Consider the following 6,295-nt stretch of genomic DNA (forward strand, 5'->3'; position numbering starts at 1 on the left):
CACCCACATATCTTATGTCTTTGTGGGACAACTCGGGCTGCTGTTGTGAGGAGCGCAGACATTTTGGCTTCCTTGTGAAATTTTTCATCTGTCGTGCAATCAAGTGGATGTAAAAAATGGACACACTAAAGTTTGAAAAGGCTGAATGAATATAGAAAATGATGATGAGGCTTGAAAAGGCTTATGGGAAGTAGAAAGTGGTGCAGGGTAGACACTGGTGATGCTAACTGAGCTGTGCCCACAACACACAAGAATTGGGATGCATGGTACGGTATATGAACCACCCTGTATATTTTCAGAGTACCAACTTTCCGTGCTGTCTGGAATCCCCAAGAGATAAGTTTCTTTTTGTTTCTCAAGTGTTTTGGTTAAACAGCCAGAGAGAGCTGGAGCATTTAAGTGAAAAGCTGATCAGAGGAATTATTTATATCTAAAGTTGGAGCAGTTAGCTAAAAGCCACGCAGAATTATTTATTTTGAGAGAGCTGGTGTAGTTAACCGAAAGTTTCCCAGTGGAATGATTAATTTTGAAAATGTGGTATTATAAACTGAATGCCGTTGAGTGGAATTACAGTATATACTATATTTTGTTTTCCTTCCTGTGACTTCCTCCAAGGCAGATCACTCTAATTTAACACATAAATTGCAGTGAAAGGGTATGTCAAGGTCTCGTAATTGTCACCTTGTGGAAGTGGCTACATTTAATTTGGAGTAAGAGAGGTCTTGAGTAAAATTATCTGGTGAAGCAAAAATAGACTAGAAAAAATACAGTTGTGTTGAAAAATTTTAATGGACATCGTGTAACTCCTTCATCATGAGGGATCTTTTCAGAAGAAATAGAAATAGCCAGTTAGTAGTAAGGTGGAAATCAGAAAGTCTTAAAAAGGCTTCTCACGAAACAAGTAATGAAACAACCCATGTTACAGGAGTTCATATACCTGCCTAATTATATATATTTGGCAGTCCAGTACTGAATGTGTTTCTGAGTTTTATGTTTAATTAGTTACATTTACCAGTATCTTGACATCTGTGGTGTTGAAAAATACCCAGTTGAAAAAATTCTTGAGTGAAAAAAATATTTCAGTACGGAATACCTGTACATGGATTTTTTTTTTCAGTTTTGTGATTGATAGAAGTGAAGGTTTGACATGCAGGAAGGTACCATAGGTCCATGTCATAAGTCGCCTTTTTTATAGTTTTTTGTGATATTTAGCACACGGTAAGTTACAAAAAATGTACCGTTATGGAAACAGTAAACTTGTGATGCTACCTATGAATATCAGTAGCCTATACTGTACAGTATAGCTATTTACTATTGTGTCAGCATATTTCGGAATGTCCATGATTTGTTGGGACTGCCTGTATTTGCCATTTCCCTCCTTTTACGACATTGTTTGTGTGGAAAATACCAAAAATGATAACTTCCAGATAGGTGTAGTTGAGAATCCATAGGCACAGGATGTAGCTACAGTACGAGACCTTGGTTTACCCACATCATGCACTCACTGGCCTCTGTGATAAAAGGTTTCCTGTTATTATTTAATTATGTATGAAAAAATATGTATGCAGTACATGTCACATCCCAGCCACAGTGTTTTGGTTCATTTGTAACCTCATATGATGGAGTGGCATTTGTTTTTCCGTTTCAGTCCAATGATGAATTTTTATATTTTATTCCTCCCACCACCAGCTGGTTTTATTCAGCTTAGGGGAGGCCTCTGGTAATGAAGGGGTTAATGAAGGCTATATCTTATCCCTTATGCTCAAAGCCTCTCTCCTAAGCTAAATATGTTCATTAGGATATTGGAAGAATAAAATTCAACTATGAATCGTTGGATTGAAGGTTCTAATCAGGTATTTTCTCAGAAGTTGTCTATGAATTCCAGGTTTCAGTCATATTCTTAAAACAGTATAAAGGTGTAGGCAAACCCGTTATTTCTGAGCATTTCTGGACACTGGTGGTCTGATGGTAAGAGCACCCCAAGTAGAGTGATGGCCTTGCATAGATTCATTTCCTAAGCTGAAGGTATTGATGATGAAATGTCACCATGGAGTAAACTGGTCTCCACCCGTAATGTAATTAGCTAAAGATAGCCAGTCTGTGGGCTGCTACACCTCAAACAGGGTAAAATGGAATTGAGTGTTTCTCTTATGACTGGATTGAGTGTTACTGTTGCTATCTGTGTTACTGTTATCATCTGTTACTCATCTTGTGAGTAGAGCAGATCACATGCAGGTGCCAGACCCGATGGCATACCATATTGCAGTTATACAGTTTTGATTTGTGTTCATCTGATGGAATTAAGCCAGTCCCATAACTAAAATTTTTTGTTTTGGTTTTTTGAAATTTGACGATCATTAGTTATGATGTAGTAATGAATCTTCATGGTTACTAGGTCAGACGAGTCTCAGTCTGACTATACTTGACCTTCGTCCAAGCTGAAAAAAGGTTTGGGAGCTTTGTCACGTTAGAGTAAATGTACTATACTCACTTTACTCTCAGAAATGTTGGGCTTGGATACGCCTTCACTTTGGTAGTTTTAAAAGTATGACTTATACTCAAATAAGTTCAAGAGTGATGGGAAAATTTACCATGCATTATTATATTTTTGCATGCATGAAAAATTACTGTATTATTTTTTCAGAAAAAAAAGAATCTGTACTGTATTGGCATATTTTGTAGTTTTGTATATGTTTTTATTGCACAGGGGTTAAATTTTTGAAGGCATCCTGTTGGGTCATGTTCAGATGTGTTTTTAAGACATGAACTTGGATCATGAACACACAAAAATTGTGTATGCTACAACTAGGTAAACACACACACACACACACACACACACACACACACACACACACACACACACACACACACACACACACACAGACCAGTTATTTCCAAATCTTTTTTCAATTACTTTAAACTTCAGGTTTACAGATTGAAAACAAAGGTAGTCAGCATCACTATTATTTTCATTAATAATATTATTTTTGTTATTATTATTATTATTATTATTATTATTATTATTATTATTTCTTTTCATGGTTATTTAAATTTTTTGTTACCACACATTGTCAGTTTCAGAATTTGTATGTAATGGATTTCACATATATTGTACAGCAAGCCAATTTTCGGGGAAAAGTTCTTTAATTATCTGATTTAGGGGCCATTTTTAGAGGGGTAGTAATGACTGATGAGAGAGAGTAAGAGGAAAACAGAGCAGGAGGGAGGAGATAGATTGGCATGATGGAAGAAAGAGAGAAGTTGGAAGGAAGGGAAGAAGAGAGAAGTAAAGAAAGTGAGCAAGGACTTCAGTGTCAGAAGTTGGGTGAGGGGTCAGTAGAGAGTAGAAATTTGTATTGATTGATTTGATAATTTAGAGAAGTTTTTAAAAATAGAATATATAAGGGAAGGCAGGATTTTTAAGTTAAGAAGTGGGCTGAGTGATTTTTAAAATAATTATGGTTGTATGTTGAGAGAAGTTATTTGGTGGAATATGTAAGAGAAATTGATAATGATGAAGGTAATGATTGTGAAGGGATAAATATTCATTGGAACAGCCACAAAAATTATGCAATCAGCAATTTCATAAAAACCATTGTGACTCCTCTTACAGAATTTTCACAGATTAATTGTTATGTTTAGAGAACCAGAAATGGCAAACTTTTTTCTCTCTTTGCACAGAGTCTCATAGAATGTTGTGGGGTAACTGAAATTTTACATATTATCAGTGGCATGCTTTTTTTTTTTTTTTTTTTTTTTTTTTTTTTTTTTTTCCCCCCCCAGATATTATCCTAAGAGAAATTATGATGTGTTTTGGGTATGCTTCATAGTTCTGTTTTATTTTTTTAGGGAAAAAATTTGTGTGTATGATTTTTGCCAAGTGGTTCAGTAATTTTGAGTGATGTTTGATCAGCCAAGAGAATGAAAGTTTTTCTAAGTAATATTTAGTTCACGTGCCAGATCATTGCTAAATTTCATTCATATCTCATTTCATTGTCAGTGACTCCGCATTTGACCATCACCTGAGGGTTTGGTCAGCCCACATTTGTTTTGTTCGTGTCATCTGTGTACATAATGCATAACGTTAGCGCTTCCCATTAATTTATGGTTTAGGTTTAGTCGCCGCTGAGTACAAATTTTCTTTGGTTCCTCTTGCATTCTGTCTTTCTGTGGGGTATATGATAAAGCTAAATGAGTTCCATCGGTTAGTGGGGAAATAGGGCTCAGACAATGATGATGATAGTGGTGGTGGTGGTGGTGGTGATGATGATGATGATGGTGGTGGATATGGATGAAGTTTGTTTATTTTCGTGTTATAAGATAAAGATGCATTTATATATTTTTTTGGAATTTTGTTCTGGGGTTGTAGATTTGCAGTGGTTAATATAGAATTCCAGTGTGCTCAAGTTGAGATTTGAATGACTGGTATTGTTTGAGAATTATGGAATTAGAGGAAAATATTGGGATCATTCTTTTGCGTGCACCAGTGTTGCTGAGGAATCACGAGAGGATTATATAGTTTTGGAAAGGTAGAATTGTCAAATATTTTTATTTGTTCATTTGCAGGGACATTATTAAATTGAGGGGCCTGATTTGGGGTACTAAGACAGTCATACAGTATAGAGATTCATAAAGATTACACTTATTTTTTTATACCTGTGACACAGACAAATACAGAGCCTTCACGAATATCTTGTTTGTGAAATTCAAAAACTTTGTTTGATATTGAGTTGTCTTGTGTTCAGTCAAGTTCCTAGCCCCTTCAATCTGATGGAATATATATATATATATATATTTTTCTTTTCCTTTCTTTTTTCTTTCCTTGCTACCACTCGACTTTTATTTGGAAAACTTTGGGTAATAGTTGTAAATGTAGCCCCAGGCTGATCTGAAACATGAACCCGTGGACTGCTGGCTGAAATTGTCCTCCTCCTGCCATTCACTATTCTCTTTTAGGGTAAAAGGAGGGAACTGAGGGACATTTGAATAACTAGGCAGTGAAATACCCAGCTGTATCAGTGTCACCACTTGAAGGCATCCCTCTACAGCACCTCTTGAGTAGTAGAGGAGTTTCATGTTGATTGTTTTGTCCCCTTCACAGCATGAGGATTCCCCAGATTAAAATAAAATAGTCTAGAGACAGCAAATATTAAAAAAAAAAAAAATTGTGTCCTTGGGCTCTTTATATATATATATATATATAATAATTTCCATCCATCCATCCATCATCCAATCCTACATTGCCCCATGAGGAGCGTAGGAGCCAACCCGGGGCTAGGCAGTTGGTCTCGACATTTAAGATGAGAGTGATATATATATATATATATAATATCCATCCATCCTTCATCCAATCCTACGTTGCCCCATGAGGAGCATAGAAGCCCGGGGCTAGGCAGTTGGTTCTGACATTTAAGATGAGAGTGACCAGCCTCACTCATCCCTGAGTGGCATTACATGAGCAATAAACCCCAATCTATATATATATATAAAGACCAAAGTAGTTTTGCCTCCACTCCAGTGACATTCTTGCCCCCCGTGGTTTATTCTTGCCATTATCAGATGGTTTCATTCAGCTTGAAACCACTTTTTGTACCTAAATTAACCACTAAACAACCAGATATCCTTTAGAAGTTGTGAAAAAAATTTAATGGTAACAGCAGGAATAGAGTAAAATTTATATACACCACTGGATTCAGGAGGTTGAGGTGATGTTGAGTTGGATAGAATTTTTACTGATGTTTACCAGTACATGGGAACGGGTGCTGATGTCACAAATCTTCTCAAATGGTGTCTAGATTTGAGGTTGACTTGTTAGTGTTGTATTCATTATGGCTTGCCTTGTAGTCCATTCTTTTTTGGGTAAGGAAAAAAAATATCCTTTGGAAGAATTGGTACCTTTGATAAACAAAAGACCAGATTATTATTATTATTATTCTGGTAGTTTGTTTTTCAATCCCATCTAACTTCATGTCTTTGATGATAATTGAGGTTGGTTGTTGGTGATGACAATGACTGTTGATTAAGGTGGTGGTGGTGATGAAAATGATAGGGTTGATGTTTGTGACAACAGTGGCGATGGTGATGGGGATGTGTAAGATAGTCTTAAACTCTATACTGACTTGAGGGTGGGTTGCTGAAAGTAGATCTGGGTGTTGTTTAGAACTGTATGGAGTTGCCTGAATGTTATACCACTGTTTGTTCATAGCAAGAAAAGAGCAGGTCAGATATAGAAAGATATTATATACTGCCCCCCACCTCCTCGTGTGTGTGTGTGTGTGTGTGTGTGTGCGCAAGT

Source organism: Coenobita brevimanus, chromosome 72 (genome assembly GCF_032717465.1).
Source record: "Coenobita brevimanus isolate Jiangsu-jjx chromosome 72, ASM3271746v2, whole genome shotgun sequence".
NCBI classification, from domain to species: Eukaryota; Metazoa; Arthropoda; class Malacostraca; order Decapoda; family Coenobitidae; genus Coenobita; species Coenobita brevimanus.